Source organism: Acartia tonsa, chromosome 7 (assembly GCF_053477335.1).
Source record: "Acartia tonsa isolate MP-2025a chromosome 7, ASM5347733v1, whole genome shotgun sequence".
Taxonomy (NCBI): Eukaryota; Metazoa; Arthropoda; class Copepoda; order Calanoida; family Acartiidae; genus Acartia; species Acartia tonsa.
In genome coordinates this window covers 22,801,854-22,820,177 of record NC_137266.1, presented here as the reverse complement: position 1 = coordinate 22,820,177, position 18,324 = coordinate 22,801,854, and the positions used below count along the sequence as shown (strand labels likewise).

General features: G+C 30.2%; 1 protein-coding gene across 4 annotated transcripts in view; it reads left to right on the top strand.

Annotated features, from left to right (window-relative positions):
* The first annotated feature begins 7,321 nt into the window (after window positions 1-7,321).
* The window catches only part of LOC145325081 (histone-lysine N-methyltransferase SETD7-like), a 51,878-nt gene continuing 40,875 nt past the window's right edge, over window positions 7,322-18,324 (top strand). For 2 of the 4 annotated variants that reach the window (XM_080167918.1, XM_080167919.1), the window contains exon 1: window positions 7,322-7,428. The gene's annotated coding sequence lies outside the window, so the exon portion shown is untranslated. The remainder of the gene's footprint in view (window positions 7,429-18,324) is intronic. The other 2 variants (XM_080167916.1, XM_080167917.1) reach the window with 2 other exon arrangements.

Here is an 18,324-nt window from a genome sequence, read left to right as displayed (position 1 = left end):
ATTATATAAAAGTAACAGGATGTGTGTTGCGAAAGATCTTGCTAACTAGAAATGGCTTTCATTTACATAATGAAGCTTTTTATATTGGAACATGGAAGGTTTTTAACCCCCCAAAAAAAAGATTCTTTTTTTTACTTTTTTTTACGTAAACTAAAATTTTATAGAAATAGGGTCAATTTATGCCAGTTTTTTACTGTAAATTTACTAAACTATTTTTCATTATGAGCATAATCATTCTTGTTCAAATTTGTTGAGAATAAATAGGGTCTATTTATTCTAGTCTTATGGCCAATTTGATCTCCTTATTACAAGCTAAGCTTTTGTTTACTTTACCTCTGTTCGTATAATTCTCATGGAAAATTAGCTATATTCAGTATTCACATTAGAGTTTACAAAATAACCTCAAAGCGCCTATCGATCACTAAAACCCCACACCTTATCTTCAAAATTAATTGTAAATAAGATTTTTTCTATACCTAACCCTGAAAGACTACCCAGAACCCATTATAACTTAATCTAACCTGAAATAAAGTAATAACAAAAAAAAATTTAAAATGACTACCCTCCCTTTAATTTGAATTAATTTTGATAAGGGGCTTTATGTTGTTTGTGTTATTTATTCATCTTTTTTATTTACTTTATCCGTTCCTTCTTACATTCCTGTTATTGGACGTGAGTGTCCTCGTTCAATTTCTTAAACTTCCTAGAAGTTGAGAACTGACGCACTTTATCTTTCATCGTTTCAATATTTATGCGCACTTAAGCACACATACATTGTTATACCAGTTAAACTATGCTATATTTAAGCTATGTTTGTTTATTTGGAAATTACATTGACGTTTAGCTGTATGCATATAGATTAATGGAACTGAATTTTTAAAAATAGTGTTCAGTTTTTAGCTGAGCTTTGATTGGGCCAATTCCCAGAAAAGATTCTAGCCTATATGCAAAAAGGGTTTCAGTAGCCTTAATAGATATAAAGGAATAAATAAGACTTATTAAACCCTGACTCCTATGACAGTCAAAGAAATTTAATAGGATTTAGAAAATTATCGGTTGAAAAGTTTGAAAGTTTCCAAAAATAATAGTACCTAAAGTTTTAGAGCCGACAAATAATATAAAGGAATTAAAAAACTTTGAGTATCAGTGTAATTTAAAGTCCAATGTCCCCTCCCTCTCAGCACTATATTTTACTAACCTGACGTTGAGGGTTCGAAATCTAGCAAAATATAAAATCATAATATATCAGATTTTCAAACATTACAAGCGTTTAAGGTTTAATTAGTCTTGACTATTATGGATCTTTGTACACTTGTAATATTGTTGTTAACAGTATATATGCATACTGTATATTTATATTTGCTTAGGGTATGTAAATATGCCTCTAAGGACAGACATGAATGCGTAGATTTAACCAGATCAAACCTATATTCTTAACAGAACTTGCGTTTGTTAGTTAAAAGCAAAGGTTAGGTAAGGTACTAAGTATCCCTATTGGGTTAGGGCACCTCACAGGGGTTAGGCATCGGAAATAAAAACCAGCCACCTTGAATATAAAAGCATTATTACTCTATACTTTATGTTTTTTGTTTGTATGACTCTTAATTTTTAGCTTTGTTTTGGATGTTTTCATACCCGGTTTTTAATTAAGAAGTTACAACATTTTGTTTTGTTATTTATTTTATTTAACCTTTTATAAGTTGTGATTAGGAGAATCTTGAAGCTGTATTTTATCTGAAAGTATATATTGTGATATTTTATGTTTATTCTATTTAAAAGATTTTCTGAATGTCAGATTGGCTAATGTGTATTTTACTGAAATGTAATGTAAATGTAAATGTAATGAAATGCATCATAATAATCTATAATACAATTATCTTCTTATACTCATTTGTTCATTAGTATTCACCTAATTCTACACACACACACACACACACCCAACCAGCCCCTGCCGGGAAGCCTTAAAACTTTGGGGTCCTATCGCTGCAGGCTCTCCTAACGCTTAAGGTTTGTTGGGGGCCATCTTTGATAAGATAGAAACAGCCTTTTAAAAGAATGATTTTTCACAGTCAAAAATAAAGAACGTGGAAACTGTAAAGAGTGGGGATTCTCTAGTGGAGCGCATAAGCCTTTGTGACTAGTAAAAAGCAGCAGGCACACGGCTTATTTTCATACTCAGCTGCTAATTTTTCATATATATGTATATTCTAGTGTATAATCTATACTAAATTCTTTAATTCGTTTATTTTCTCTTTTACGTCTTCAATTACCAACCAACAAATAAACAACCATAACTAATTTACATTATTGTTGCATAAACCGCGTGGCTGATTATGGCTGGGACTGTGGTTGACGAGCCTTGAATCTTATCAATCTTCTGCATGTATCGTAGTTCTTAGTAAATTTGAGTGGAAGTAATCTAAAATATTGACAAAACAATATTTTATTCTAATATTTGGATGCTCTAAATACATAGAACTTTATAGAGTTCAACAGAGATTTAAAATGTTCCATGTAAAAAGAATGACAACATAAACAAGTAGTGAAGAATATAATTTTTAAATATTAAGTGAGCAACAAAGGGCTATAAAATTAAGTTTCATAGTAGAAACGTGTTTGTTGGTGGTTTATTCATAAGAAATTTTAAGTTTTTATCTCATTCAGCAGTGAAGTAAATAATATTTTTCCATTAAAAATTTCATGTCCCTAATAGTATTACAAACAGGCTAACGTACCAAATAGTTTATAAAAGTAATGCTTACCCATTACATGCCTAGCAAAAATAAGGACCTATTGAGTTATGTATATACTAGATGGATAGTTTTTAGTCAAAATTAGATATGCTACCAAATTGATCGACTTTTTTCTATGTTCTAAATATCAGTATTTGAATATTTTATACTAAAAAGTTACTTCTTATATTCTGGTTACATTTATATTGAAAACAAGGATGACAACATCCATAAAAGCGAAGCACTGAAACGGTAGGACAAACGGACATTGACACTTGTATAGTGTCTGAACTGAATAATCAAAATATAAAGGAATAAGAGTCGAAGCAAAATTGTAAGTAAATTTGTTGAAAAACTGCTTAATACAGGATTATGTTTATGGACATTAGGGTGGGTCGATTTTGGACATTTTTTTCTGATGCCAAAGCGGGGATCTGCACTCAATTTATACAGATATAATACACCTCTGGGTGATTTAAAATTTATCCTAAGTCTTAAAACCGCTGACGACCAGACATTCAATTGTATAGCTATTTGTAAATGGGAGTCAAAAATTTATTGAATCAGTCATGGTGCTCCCTGGAAATGCCTTGAGGAGCTAAGTCAGGAACTTTTGTCCGTTTCAAAAATTCTCGTTCCTAGCCTGAGAAAATCTAAAAAACCTCTACAAATTGGACAATTCTCAATAAACCTTAAAAATTTTTGGTTTTTTAGTGATTTCTAAGGCTAGGAACGAGATATTTTGAAACGGACAAAAGTTCCTGATTCAGCTCCTCAAGGCCTTTCCAGGGAGCACCATGAAGCCATAGTTCTGATTCGAAAAAAATTTTTGAATGTCGTCTTTGCATACTAATAAGTAATGAATTATATTTTTAAGTGGTCGTGTTCTAAAACTCAATTTTTTTAAATTCTTTTTAAGTCAGAAATGTTTTTAAGGTTAATTTTATCTGTTGCATATCCCCGCTTTGTCTAATTCCGATATGAACCCACCCTAATGGACATACTTACATTTTTAGGACTTGATTATAGAGTTGCTTCGCTTAAATATTATTCTTTGTTGTCCCGGGAATCAATATACCAAAAATCAGATAAAACAGATAATTAGATCACATAAAAATTTGTTTTTAAAAAAGTAGAAAAATCAACATGTTTAAAACATGGACGTACGGACATTCTGGTAATGATTATAGAGTTGCTACGCTTTCTTAATCGTACCTAACAACTACAGGAATCACCATGCCTAAAGTAACGAATAAAAGCTATCTATCTCGGACGGACGGACGTACGGACGGACCGACCCTAATTATAGAAAAGCTTCGCTTTAAAAAGAGAAAGAAAGAAAATAAAAGAGATTCATAGATGAAAAGAATAGAAAAATTATTTTATTTCAAAATCAAATTAAATCTTTTTCATAAATTGCATTAACCTATTTCTTGTGAAACATCTGTATATATGCATTTCTCAAAATTAAGTAAGTTGCAGGAATAAAGTGAAAATTATATTGGCTGATATTACTCGTTTTTAATTGCGCTGATATCTTACTTTGTAAAAATCTGTCTAGCTGCATCTTTGACGTCATATACATATTTCTCGTATTCATTCGAATCCGGTGAATAGGAACCAGTTCTCATCCATACGAAAAAACTATGTCTAGCATCGTATATCCAGTTTTCTACGAATATAGAAATGTACAATCATAAGATTAAAACTAGTTTTTTTAGCCGGTGCCTTCGGCACCACGGGGCTAAAAAAACTAGTTTTAATCTTATAATTGTACATTCTATATCCGCGGAAAGCCGTTTATAATACGATACGAGAAATAACTATTATACACATACAATTTGTATTTGTTTAAGTGAGAGGTATGCACATGGTTTTGTCAGATAGGTGTAAACCTTGAAAAGGCAAAAAAAGGGAAATGTAGTCCGACTAAATTTACAAATTCAAGGAGGTGTAAAATATCCCTTACACATTCCTATGGTTTCAAGGATAGTATGATAGGCCCTTTTGTGAGCATTTCTAATTTTGAATATTTTACATTTGACAAGCTGTTGTTCATACTATTAATTTTGTTTAGACCAAGTGCATTATCCCTAAAATGCCTTTTTTAAGCACTAAAATCCTACCACTTATTTTGAAACAAAATTAATATTAGGGCAAGCAGGAATTTTGTTTTTGTTGGAAGGACTGATCGAGAGAGATAGTCCAGATTAGGATAGATGATATGGTTAGCCCCCTAGGCTTAAGACTCCCACAGGGAAAAAATACCCTTCCCCCAACCTCAATTTTAATTCATCCCAAAAACAAGAATGAAGAAAGCACCAGATCTAGTTCAGGTCCACTTAAAGTAAGTCCTTATTTTGTTCTTTAGTATAAATTTAAGAACATATGAGGATTTAAAATCCTAGTAATCAAATGTGTATGCATCAATATTTATTTTAAATTTGTATTACAGACTCCCTCTAACCTGGGAAGGTTGTGTAAAATATGTTGAGTAATCTTTAATTTAAACTTTGATTAACCTCTCAACTAAGAAATATTTCTCACTATTAATATATCTTTCCATTGAACTGGATATAGCAACAAAGACAATTATATCCATGATAGGGGTAGGAATATTGCTTGATATTGGTAATACTAATGACAATGTAATTAATTGGTGTTAATAGTTCAAAAACTTTCAAATAACTGCACAATGGATTATTAGATTCATTTTCACCACTTGGGGCTGTGAAAATGCCTTTCAAATTTTTAGTAAAAGTCTGTATTCACAAATTTTAGATTTTTAAAGTTTATTTTCATAAATTACTTTCTAAATGTGACTTCAGAAAGATAACCGACATCATATTTTTATAATTACATACATCTTACCTAGCTATGCTGACTGTAATTCAATTACATATATATTTTATAAGTCTTGTGTTGTTAGATACATTTAATGCTGAAGAAATATCATTTTTGAACTTGAAAGTTAAAATAATATAAGTGTACTCTCACTGTTAATAAAAAATGATTAACCATTTTTTTTAAAGAAAGAAATAAGATATGCAAAGAAAACAAGATAGATCTAAGGTTTATCCAAAATTTGAATCAAAGAAAAATATTTTAAATAAAAATATTATCTTTTTATTTTTACCAATATTATAAAAATATTTTGATATTAAGAGATTCTTGATATTTGTTTTAACCTCCAAATATTGAGAATTTTGCCACAGATAATGAAATTGGAAAATGAGTGAAAGATTTTCTTTTAAAATTTTGGAGTATAGTGATATTGCCTCTTGAGTGGCACTTTGTTGTATTTTCACGGTAGCTTTTCTCCTATTTCTAACCAATATAGGGGAGGGTGGCTCTAACCTTAAGGGGCAAATTGCCTAACCCTGCAAGGCGATCACCTAACCTAACCTCAAATAACCTATCAAAAGCTACTGTGAAAATATGAGGTAATAAACGTTTTCCTTAGAGAAACATTTTCTAGAAAAGCCTATTTAATTGAATGATAAAATTTCAGTAAGATTTGATTTTACAGGAAAGATAAGAAATTACTTTTCTCTTTCATCCTGAACTAAAAATATCAACTTCTCCCTTTTCTTATTTCTATAAAGGATTTCTATCTTTTCATTTATAGATCAAAACTTCAAAAGAACAAACTACTTTATTTATCTTTATTCCATTAAGATTGTAAGAACCTAGGATTATAAAGATAGAACATTTCAAGTGTGTATTTTAGAAAAATATGATTTTATAAATTTATTATTGATTTAAAATTAGTAAGCTACGAACTGTCTTACTAGGTTCATAATTTTCAATTCAATGAAATGCAGATTTCCTTTATGTATTCTAAAAATAATAATTTAAGTGAAATTTATTCAAAGGTAATTTATATTTCTGAAAACTGATGTAAACTGTCCTTGTATTTACATAATCTAGTTTCTAAGAATTAAAAAGTTCCATTTATAATCTTTCATACAACAAAGGCCTTGTTCAAAATGGATACAAAAATTGGACATTTTTCCAGGGTTCTTATATCTTATGTTTATAGAAACTGAAGTTTACTACTTATACACTAGATTTGAAGAAATCTATTTGTTGTCAAATTACAGTGAAACATTTGAATAGGTAATGAAGAAAACAGCAATAACCACTGACATTTAATTTTACTGCCTGAAAAAATGTAAATGGAACTAGATAAGCTTGTTGCAATTATTACTTTAAACCTCTAAGGTACTTAAAATCTCGACGAAGACCAAAATTAATGTTTTTTTGTGAGCTAGAGATGCCTAATTTTCTAACCCTTTCAAAAAAAAACCTGGAAAGCATAAACTGACTCAGTAAAATAATGTGAAAAATTGTTCTGCTTGTGTTTGTGTGTGTGCACGCATTTTTCGCAAACTTTTTTGCACTCATTTTGATCATTGAAACGCCAATTACAACATGACTAAAATGCACCTCAAGTTGTTCAGTCACTTGATCACCCCTTCCCACTTGTATTTTCCTTTTCCCTCGGTTTATAAATTTACATTCCCCTTGTCTCCTTGCACCCCCTCGTACGGCGAGCGTTTTTAAGCGGTCAAGCATTCTGCTTAAAGTCAGTTCAGTTAGTGAGTAGACTTTTAGAAAAGTAGAACAAAGCCTGAAAAAAAAGTCAAAACTGTCAATAAATTCAAGAAAGAAATTTCTACAAAGTTAATATAATGTAAGATGTTACAATTTTTTAATTTTTTATTTTTTTTTGTAATTTATTGTGTTCAGCAACAAATGTAGATCATATTTACGAATAAAAACATGGAGAAAAATGCTCTAAGTATTGCAATTATACCATACAAATAACAAAACTAGTAAATTTCCTTCTAAAATTTTAAGATAAGCATGGATGGACATCCACCAATTAAAAAGTAGCCGCGTAGATGAAAAAAAATACTCTGCGAGAAAAGTAATTACAATTTTGTATCAAAGTTTTGACTATCTATAAATTTAAAATTTTTGCCTAAAACTTTTAATTTTAGATAAGTGAAAAGTTTGTTTCCTTAAATATTTGAGATAAAAACATGAAAAGATAATTGTATTCCGAAAAGCATTTGTGGATAAATGAACATTATTAGCGAAAAATAATAAATTAAATACATTTTAATAAGAAGCAAAAAGTTGCAGTCATATTGCTGACGAATTTGGACAGACAGGAGACAATACCCTAACTATAGAAGAGCAAGCTATCTAAAAAAATATTCTAGTAAAGGTTTTGTTTAACAGTAATTAAAAATGTTTAAATTCAGGCATTTACTGCATTTTAGATTGATCTCGAATACTTATCTAAATCTAGTTTTCTAAATTATGTCTACTTTTAAAATATTCGATTTTTTATATAAAGTAAAATTAACTGGATGTCATATTTTGGTCTTATAAAAAAATTTTATAGTTGCTTTGCTTCTAAAGATGACTGACATGTTTACATGCTATTTGAAGCATATTTAGTTAACATAAATTACACAACTTAATTATTTTGTTTTTTTTCTTCGTTGACAAATTTTGTAGAAAAACATATTTTTTCGAGCTATTTATGGCAAATGTGATGTAAAACATTATCCAGTCAGGATTGCACCTTGTGACCAATTTATATCACTTTTTCAAAATTAATGTGAAAGGAATGTTTAGATTAATTTCCAGCCGTTCTTAGATTGTACTTTTACATCTAGTCGGTCCAAAACAAAGCTTCGTTAAAAAGGAAATCATGTCGGCAAATCCATATTTGAGATCTTACAGGACATACAAATTCACACTCGAAGAATGTTTTTATTTATTTGTGTTTTTACTGATAAAATTTAAAAATATGTTTAACAAACAACTTATAAAAGTGCAAGTATTTACTTTATTTTAATTCTATTTTTAGCAAACATTATTATAAATGAAATTTAAAGTACTGCTAGTGACTACGCCCGTAAAGGCCTCTAGGTGCATTTGAGTGGGGGGGATGGATGGGTTAACCCTTCACTTTAGCGGTTAGCATCCTATAAAGTTTGTATGATAGCACACATTAACTTACAATTAAAGGTTATTGAAGCTAAATTGTTTAACAATAAAATGATATTGGGGGAGAGATTATTTCATTATCCATTATCTAATCTCTGTTTCCCAGATAGGAATGAGGGAAGCTAATAAAATCTCTAGAAGATTCAGGAATACAGGGATAGGGCATTGGATTTTAATTTAATCTTACCCCCGAATCTTTTGAATTAAGTTTTTCATCTATATTTGTTGAGGAAAAGAAAATGTATAGATGAACTAAATCAAATTGTCCTCTCCCTCCCAGAAAAAAAGTAATGTTGCGAAATAAATTAAACTAAATGTTGACAAGTAAGGAATGTCCGACATATTATTACAGACAGGGATAGATACAGTTTTGAAACCGATTAATATCCGGTTCTTAGTCATACTGAAAAAATATGAATGGCATTGAATTACAGACAATTTTCCTCCATTCTTAAACTGAAAAATATTAAAATTAAAACCAGTTCCGTTAACCCCGACGGGCCGAAGGCCTGGACTAACAAAACAGGTATTAATTTTATGGTTTTTATTTTATGGGAGTTGTGCCTTTTTATGAGAAATCCTGTAATCTATCTAGAATTTCTCTTTTTCTATCTTATTAAATGAAGCTTTTAAAACGAATATTTTGGAGGATAATTCTTGTATTCCTTTTCTTTATAATACATATATATCCCTGTTTATTTTTTAACTATTTAACTTCCTAGAAATTTTTAGATTAATTATAGACAACTAGATTGCCAAAATCTACGACAATTATATAAAAATCATATAATTCCGTTACATGAGACTACAAAAATAAACATTTAAAGATTAAAACTGACAACATCCATAAAAGCTTAGCTCTACAATCAGACAAACAAACATTCACATTTGTATAGTGTCCGAAGTTAATTAGAAGAAAATTAATTTATGAGTCTAAACAAAATTACAAAAAATAATGTTACAAAATTGTTTCAGGACACACTTACACTTTTAGGATTTGGTTATAGAGATACTTGGCTTAAAAATAAAATACGTTGTTGTCCTAGGAATCATAATTCCAGAAATAAAATGGAATGGATATTATATCAAACAAAAATGTCAACATAGGGACGCTACGCTTTTTACAATTATAATATGCCAAAATGAACGATTAGGCCTAAAATTTAAGAAACTATGGCTAATAAAACAAAAAAATATAGCTATCCGTTATGTATGTACACTGTACAGACAGACGGAAGACTCTAATTGTAGAAAAGCTTCACTAAAAAAAAACTTTTAGAGCGTCAATAGGTTAAATTAAAATATTGTCCTTTTTTCTGTAAAATTGACAAGCTAAACTTTTTTAGTCAAATGCATTGAAGCTTTTAAAAACAATAAATTTGAACAAAAAATGAGTATTTGAAGCTATATTTCGTTTCTTTACTGAACCTTAAACTGAAAGGTGCAATTTTTTAATTATAAATCCTTTAAAAGTCTTTCATATTCAGTGATTTTTTGACAAAATTTAGCAAAAATAGAAGTGCGCCAATACAAAAATCTTAGATATAATTGTCCTTGTTAATAAAGTTTGCCCTTGGACTATATGTAAAGGAGTTACACAATTTTGAGACTGAAAATGATAGAAAATTAATTACCTGTCTATTCATCTATTGTTCTGCCTTTCATTAGAAAAAGTTTTGTCATTTTTGCGTTTTAGCAAATATGTATTATGTGTATAGCTCATGAATTATAAAGAAAATACAAGGCTTATATAAGACCTAAGCAACAAGGAAATAAAAGCAATAACAAGCCTGGATTGGTTTTCGGCTATTTATTACTCTATTTTTCCATCCCCCTATGCTGCTGAAGGTAAAATATATGGTTAAAAAACTAACTGAGCTTTAGAATTTCAATTAGAATTATATCCCGACTGAGGAACTATCCTTAACAAGGAACAAAACTAATCATGGTTTCTTAAGAGCTAGGTATAGCATTTCCAGCTAAATATATTTGTTATTATGTTTACCAGACGAAGAAATTCCTTCAAAAAATAAGCATTTTACGTCGTAAAAACGAGGAATTATCCATCTCTTTTTTTTTTGGGGGGGGGGGTTCTTTCCCACTCCTCCTCTCCTTATCCCTCATTTTTATGACGTCATTTATTCGTCTTCTTATGTTTACAGTTATGCATCTATGGCCAAAAATGGTCTAGTTTTCATAATATAAATAGATCTGTTCTTAAACAAAGGAACAAATCTCCATTATGTTTTACTTTAGAGCTTTATTTTGTTAATATTTTTATAGTTAACTATCTAAAGACGAATAAGGTCTTGTTTTCATGATAATCTTAAGTAAAGGAAGTATTTTCATTATTTTCTATTTTGAGGCATTATTTCGGAATGTCTGTAAATTCAGGGACAGGGTTTCTTACAACATACATTAACGACAAAAATTAAACTTGTCGTTAATTTAGCTTGCTCATTTATTGGTCAAATTGTTCATTCAGTAGGAGGGGAGGGTATGTGGTTGCGACTTCCTTTTAACCTAAAACTTGGCGGTTGATTAATGAAAGCTAGAATTAGCTTAGGCTTCTCCAATTTCTTGTAAAAACTAATATTGATATTATACTTACATTTTAGTCAATGGACTTATTTACTTTTTTAAAGATATATATGATATACATATTTGCACTGTTTGTCCGTCTGTCTGTCGGTTTAAAAATGTTTCTAAAGGCATTAACACTAATTCATTTAAGGTTTAGTAATTTTCTTTAAGTTTTTTTTATTTTCTCTCTCTTTCTTACATTTGTCATGACAATATAACACCTGCTCTGTAACTCAATTTTGTCTGTTTGTCCATTCCATGATTATTTGTGCTTCGCTACTTAATAAGTACTTATTGATGTTATCCTTGTTTTCTCGATATTAATCCCTATCCAAGAACTCACAAAGATATATTTTTGTGTGCTACATGAATGCGTCATTTTTGCAAATGTACAGCACAATTTAACAACACAAGAATGATTTTGTCCATAGAACCACATGGTAAGAAATAAGACACGTTGACATGTTCAGAAATTATCAAAACTCAATATTGAAAGAACATAGACAGTTAGGCCATAGCGCAGCAATTTAATGCTACATTATTTTCTATTTAAAAGAACATTGAATATTATCAAACATTTAGTAAATATTTTTTTAAAAAGTGTTAAATATTAAAAACTGGTTTTTTACCAGTCAAACTATACCCAAGGTAAAAAGAAACTTACTTTCATGAGTGTTTAAGATTTAAAAACAACATTAACTTCTATTTAAGTTTCGTAGGTGAGACAGGCAAGCTCTAGTTAAAGAGTAGTTTTATTTATATAAAAAAAATCAAAAAAATAATTAAAAACTTATATATAGATGCTACACATCTGAAACAGAAAGTCATCCATAGCTGTATTCACTTGATTTATGACAATGTTTAAAAATACTAATAACTGCTTGAAAAGAAATAGCCTATGGGCCAATTTGAAGGATTATAAAGGATGACAACATCCTTTAAAAGTTTTCTTCATTATAGGTAGTCAACTTGTCTATTGGCAGATTTTTAAAACATGAAAGATAATTTGCTTTAAAGTAATTTATATTAGTAAATGAAGTATCTTGAAGTTGAAGCTTTTTATAGTGCTTATAAAAATGACGACATATTGGCCTACCATTGGTTAATTAAATGGCAATGGTAATTGGCCTGGCATTGGTAATTTAGTCTGTGTATTGGCCTATCATTGGTCATTTGTTTTGAATGACGTATTTATTTATATGCACTTTTAAAAGCTTTCTTGAAGTTAATATAATTAAAATTCAATTAATTGTTTTTTTTAATCCAAAATTTATACGTACTTTTAAACTATACAAAAAAATTGACATGAAATCCTTGTTTGAATTTGAAGCTAGAAAGATCTCAAATTCTGGGGGCTTGTCACTCGAGACAGGTTTACTTTTACAGGATTAGGTTGCTAGGCTAATATTTACAAGATTGTTATTTTATACGCTGTATAAAAAACATGATTTTATTATACCAAAAGATTAATTGATTTTTTATGGTAATAGCTAAAAAAATCATAGTAAGACTAGTATTGTTATGAACTGAAAAGGTTTAATTAAGTTGTTTTTGCAAGTATAAGCGCAAGAGTGATAGACTTTCGGACAGACGTCGTTCTATTTAGTATTATAAATCGGATAAAACCACATTTTTTTTTAGAAATATGTCAAACACAAAACTATTTATTACTATCTAGGACTTAATGTAATTCCAAAGAAATTATTAAAATAGCTTAAAACCTCCCAGAATATAAAGTGTCCCTTATTATAGCAGTCTATCAAATCGTTGTATAGTTCTCAAGCTAGTAACACAATTGAGATATCAGAATACAATTCCTTTTACTGGAATAATCTATATTATGTATTCCATATGAATATTTTAACCTGATTTAGGTCACCATTTCTCAAATACAAGGTTCAATACCTGTTAGGCTTGGAAACAATGTATTGACATTAGTTTCAGTGGTTTATGTCCCTTTGATCAAACAGAATTTATCAAATTAAACATTTTGATATTAAAGGTAATTTAGTTAACAATTAGTCTAACAGTAATACCTTTTCCGCTATCTCTATTCTATTAATAACATTTTAAGTACTCCTATGCCCATCCCTGTCGAAGCCCTAACCCTGCAGTTCTACCCAGTGCCCTATACAATCTAATCTAACCTGAAATTGAAAAACTTCCTTCTCCCCCCCCCCCATCCCCTCCCGCTATTAATTTTAATTTATTCTAAAGAAAGGATGGGAGGGGGGCTACCTGTGCTCACAAGGGTACTTTTGTGAAAGCACTATTTAGTCCTATGTTGATATAATAACAACAACCTAGTTTAGCAGAATCATTTTATTCCAATATTATACAAAAATATTTCAGGATTTAAAATATTTACATTTTAACATATCTGAAACATTGCCAATTTTATGTAAACGAAATGACTCCAAATTTTAACTTCCAACGCTTGTTTTATAGAGCTTAGTTTTCCCTTTATCTGTATGTATGCAATTCATGTTTTATTTTAGGTTAGATTAGGTTAAGTATGTTAGACCCCTGTAGCAGATAGAAAGCATTTTTTTCTCACTGAATGATAGAAAAAAAGGAGTTGGGGTTTTAATAGATCCTTTATTATTCTGAGTGAAGGTATCAAAAAATCCTGTCCATTTCTTGAAATTGCCTTGCTTTTTATGAACATAGTTGTCCAACTGCTGCTATGTCAGGTGCGTGACATAAATAGTTAAAGAAGGAGGGGTTGCCTTTGCCCAAAATAGTCACAACTCATTACCATGCACAGTTGTGCAATCAGAGTTGGTTGTCTAAAGGGCGTTTGATCATAAAATCATGACCATCCTAAAGCAAGATTTAGTTAATGGACATGTCAAAATAAGATCTTATGGTTATATTGCGTCTGTTATATTCTATCCGAGGCATAATTTTAATTTCATTCAAAAAAATACATCAAACGCTTTACTAAGTTCAAACTACTCTAAAATATGATTATTAAAATAATGATAATTATGAATAATCTCATATTTAATTTTTAGAATAAGAATATTAATTAGAACTTATTAATAACATTATTTCAAATATTCAATTTTAATAGAATCGTTCTTTCTTTTTCAAACACTAAATTCATATCATTTCAATGAAACTAAGAAAAGAGTCATATTCTTCATTTTTTAAACGCTGTCATTCATGCTTGAAAGACTTATTTATCACTCCATAGTATACATATATAATAGGCCTAAACAATCCATAATTTTTAGTTATGCAATTTTAAAAGCAATTTTTTTGCAAAACCGGAAATAATCAGTCTTGCAAAATTTCTTTTTTGAAAAATACAAACGCGGTACGTAAACTGTGCCAGGAATATAATCTGTTTAGAAACCTGAAAAATTTAAACTTACACCATTAAAAATAAATCCTGCTTTTGTAAATGATAACTAAATGTTACGCCCCCAGCAATTAGGGGCTCTGTAATTGAAGGTACCAAGAGGGGCTTGAAAATAGCTCAAAACCATCCCAAGACTAAAGTCTGGAATTAGAATATCCTAATTGACCTTTGTGAAGCATTCTTAAAAAGAGAACCCAATCAGTTTAGTAGTTATTGAGAACTTAAGCTTCAGACAAAAAAAACGCTTAATATGACAGGATAATCATAATTATAATTAAATCACATCGTATTTACTAAAAAAATACTTAATATATATTCATATGCTTAGTTTTTACTACTCTATAATATATAGATGATCTTAACCTTTTTAACCGATTTCTCAAAATATGCTTAATGTATTATTTCCTTGGACATTCAGTAATTCATTATTTAAATGTTGCGCACTTCCTCTCCTATCTATCTATATTTCTATCCATTTTCTGTCCTGTCTGTCTATCTATCTATCTTATTTCCTGTCCTATCTATCAAAGTAGAATTTTGGTGTCAAGCCTGTGTATTTTTTTGTGTGTTTGCTCTAACTTACGCATGTCTCATGAAGTATATACGTCCTAGGGTCTGCTTAGGATTTAGACATTTAGTATCATTATTGATTAATTTAAAAAATTAGAAAAAAGAAGAAGAAATCACATTGAAAGTAACAGGATGTCTAGCTGTATGTAGTCTGTCTGAAGGATATAATAAATATAATTCAAGGGAAAGTTTAAAATAATTATATTGGAAAAAACGCCAATAGAAAAGTAAAATCCCCATTCTTTTGACAATAAAATAAAAAAGGAGTGTCAATTCACCCATCTCTTCCCGGCAGTCTATATAAAACTGGCAGAATTATAATAGAATACAATTGAAATTATAACTTTAAAACAAATTTCAACATACTCTTTATTGTCTTTGAAAATATTTTTTGAAAATAATTCTCCCTTTAAATGTCTGTACACTTAAACAGTAAGTAAACTTAACTCAAGTTAAGTAATTGTTATTTGAAACTATTTAGTATTTCCATTGATTTAAATATGATTTGATTAACACTCTTGAATTCAAAGTTGGTTTTGCTTTCTGAATTGGTAATAACATGGTATCCTTTCTATAACGTACCTACCTATAGACAAAAGCCTAGCCAGAGAAAAGCTTTGTTTAAAAATTTACTCAATATAATTACAAAAAAACAGGTATCTACTTATCTTGCCTAAGAAACAAAAGCTTTAAATATTTCAAAGGGGGGGGGGGGGTAATGGGGCGATTACCCCCCCCCCCCCAAACGATTTTGGGGGTTCCGTAGGCACCCCCAAATTTTTTTCATTTTACCCCCCCCCCCATTTAAAATTTACCCCTACCCCTAACCATTTAAGAGGGGGTATTTACCCCCAAAAAACAATTTTGGGGGGGTAAATACCCCCCCCCAAAAAAAATAAAAGCTTGGACGCCCCTGCTCGCTTCCCTACTAATCTGACGTGATTAGATATTTGTAAAAGAAGTTGAAAATTGCAAAATGATTGTAGTAAAAATATTTGAAGCATCTTAATAGTAAATTCTAGCCTTCATTTTATCCACAAATGGTGATAAATTTTGTTAAAAAATAAAGAACATAGATTAGTTTACCTTTTTGTAGCGAATCCACTCTAAAACTCTCTTTCTGTGTATAGGTTTAGGCGTTTTAGGACGTTTGTCGCATTAGGACGTTTGATACACCGACAAACGTCCTACTACGACAAACGTCCTAATGCGACAAACATCCTAATCCGACAAACCTCCTAAACGACAAACGTCTTAAGCGACAAACCTCCTAAACGACAAACCTTATAATGCGACATCTCTTAAGTAAAACCTCCTAAAACCTTTTAAGTGATATCACATTTATTAAGTGTGAGTTAAGGGTCGATTTTTGTAATGCAAGGTTGTATCGGGTTCGAAACCATGCTTCTTGATAGCCAACACAGACTTTGGGAAAACTGTCGGACGGTTTTTTAAATTTCACCCTGTGGACAAAGTTATTTAAGAAATAAATTAAGATTTTGAATTTCGTCCCTCTGTGTTTTATCGCCATATTGGATTGAATTTTTACATTGTTTCACAGTTAGTACATAATTTTTGGAAGATTTTTTTCTTTTAATTTTGGAAGATTAAAAATTAAATTTTTTAGGAGGTTTTACATAAGATATGTCACATTAGGAGGTTTGACGCATTAGGACGTTTGTCCCTTTGTTTAGTTTTCAGTTAGTGTTTAGTTTTCAGTTAGTGTTTAGTTTTCAGTTAGTGTTTAGTTTTCAGTTAGTGTTTAGTTTTCAGTTAGTGTTTAGTTTTCAGTTAGTGTTTAGTTTTCAGTTAGTGTTTAGTTTTCATCCTATAAACACATGTATTTGTAATTCATTTCCTATACAAGGGATCAAATTAACAAAATGTCAAAGTTTAACAAGTTAAGTGTAGAAACTACACTAACAGAAGATATTCGGGATATCAAGGATAGACTATCTAAATTAGAAGTAATTGAGAGTCTGTCTGCCCGTATTACTGCAAATGAAAAAGAACTGACTTCTCTTTCTAAAGCCATGAGTGATTTGCAGGACGCAAATACTGATCTGAAAGAGGAGATAAAGAAGCTCAATGATGATCTTGAGTCCAGGCCTAAAAAGGCAGATTTAGATGCTTTAAAAAGCGAACTATCTGCATTTAAAGCACAAATTAATGATAAGGATATACTTCCCTTAAAGGAAGGACTTGAGACTGTCAGAGAAGGAGTGGATGCTAGAGAGCAGGCATCAAGGAATTACTGTGTGCGTATAAATGGCTTATTTGTACCAGAAGCCCAAGCCAAAAATATCTCTGAATATGACCATGCTAAGCTTTGTATGGCTGCTGTGCATGAAGTGCTTGAGCCTGTGTTGATCAAAAAGAAAGATTCTATTGGTTTCAGCGTTGAACATCCATCAGATTACATCGAAACAGCTCATGTATTGCCCATCCCAAAGAGTGGTAATTATATGTGCCCACCTATTTTTGTGCGTTTCAAAAACCGCAACCTTCGAAATCTAATTCTTGCCAACAAAAATTTTGCTAAGGTTCGGAAAATTGATAGTGAAAAAGGCACAAAAAGCTATCGTATTGCTGCTGATCTTACTAAACGCCGTTATGCTGTCATGCAAAAATTGATTCAATCTGAGAAATTTGAAAAAGTTTGGCATTTAGATGGCAAAATTGTCAAATTTATTACCAAAAAGAGTGAGAAAGTATTTAAAGTAAAAATGTTTGAAATCACACCCAATCAAATAATTGAGAAATATTGTTAAGAGATAAACATTATTATTCTATTATATGTAATACTTTGATTAAGTTTTATCCTCTTACATTATATTTTACAATATTTTAATTATAGAGTAGCTTCGCAACTAAAAATTGCTTCATGTAAATATAATTTTATACCCTTGTTAGTGATCTTTGTTTATATGTTAAATTATACCCAATTTCCATATCTTTCATTCATTAAAAACTTCTCCCTATTTTCCCCTTACAGCCCCAACTTCCTTTCTTCATTATACCTTTTATGTATATGTCTCACACTAT